This window comes from Odontomachus brunneus, unplaced genomic scaffold, assembly GCF_010583005.1.
Source record: "Odontomachus brunneus isolate Ranch 3 - 2012 unplaced genomic scaffold, Obru_v1 Obru_scaffold_333, whole genome shotgun sequence".
Lineage (NCBI taxonomy): Eukaryota > Metazoa > Arthropoda > Insecta > Hymenoptera > Formicidae > Odontomachus > Odontomachus brunneus.
The window spans coordinates 49021-50139 of NW_022639783.1; positions in this window are offsets into that span (position 1 = coordinate 49021).

Sequence of the window (1119 nt, forward strand, 5' to 3'; positions counted from 1 at the left end):
GCGGCGACCCCGGGGACGGGGCCAATCGAGGGGCAGTTGCGCAAACTGCCCCTCCGACGACAAAAGCGCGGGCTCGCGCGGCCCTTACACCTCCGCCGGCGGGCGGGGGTCTGGGGGGGGGTTGCTTGACCCCGGATGACGGGGGCGGGGGGAGAGGGACGACTGAGGACTCAGCCACCTCCCTGCTCTCCCCCCCGTACATCGGCCAGGAGGTCCGAGGGAGTTACCGTTCCTCGGAAGAAGGATGGGTGACGGATGTAGTCCGCCACAAAAAGGCGGTTGGCGGAGGGGAGGGGAACCTTGGCTCCCCTCTCCCCGCAAGAGACGAGGAGTAAGAGGGGAGGGAGGTATAATCCCCCCTCCTCTCGAGGAGATTCGGGAGCGGGACATAGTCCCACTCACCGTAGGAAGCCCCCTGCGGGGGGACAAAGGTCCAAGGACCTAAGTCTACGCCCTGCAGGGGCACGGGGGGGCGAAGTGTCCGGCGGGGGCCGGCCTTCGCTCCGACCCCCAAGAGTAGAGCGGTGTGTCCGGGAGGGTGCTTCCCTCAACACACCGCGGAGGGGGGGGTGACATCTATGTCACCCTCCCTCGAGATGTAGAGCGTCGTGACTATACGACGCCCAGGGCCCGGTGCGCCCCCCCCCACATGCTTACGCAGTCAGGGGGGGGCGCACCCGTGAAAGGGCTCGGGTAGGTAACCCATGGGGTTTTAGTAGGTAGTACGGCAAATATGCCGTGAGTCCTACATAACCCTAGCTCCCCCCGGGGACTAGGGTATGCGTAAATGCATTTCCCCATGTAAAAAAAAAAAAAAAAAAGGGTAGCGTAGGGACCGGGGGAGACCCTGAGGCTTATACCGGTAGGCAATGTGTCATGCCGGACGGCCCAGGGAAAAGTATGGGGTATTCGTGCCCCCCTCGGGGTGCACTACCTTGACGTGGTGAGGGGGCTCCCTGGGTCTCGACCCGCAGGGCAGTACCAAGAGTCCAACTCTTGGGAGGGCCGCGGGAAGAGCCTGGGGTCTAAGAGTGCACCATTTAGGGGGGAAATGGGGCTCGGGTCCGCCTTGTGTCTGTGGAGGACGTCCTTCGGGGCGTGCCTCCTGGCATGGGGGGG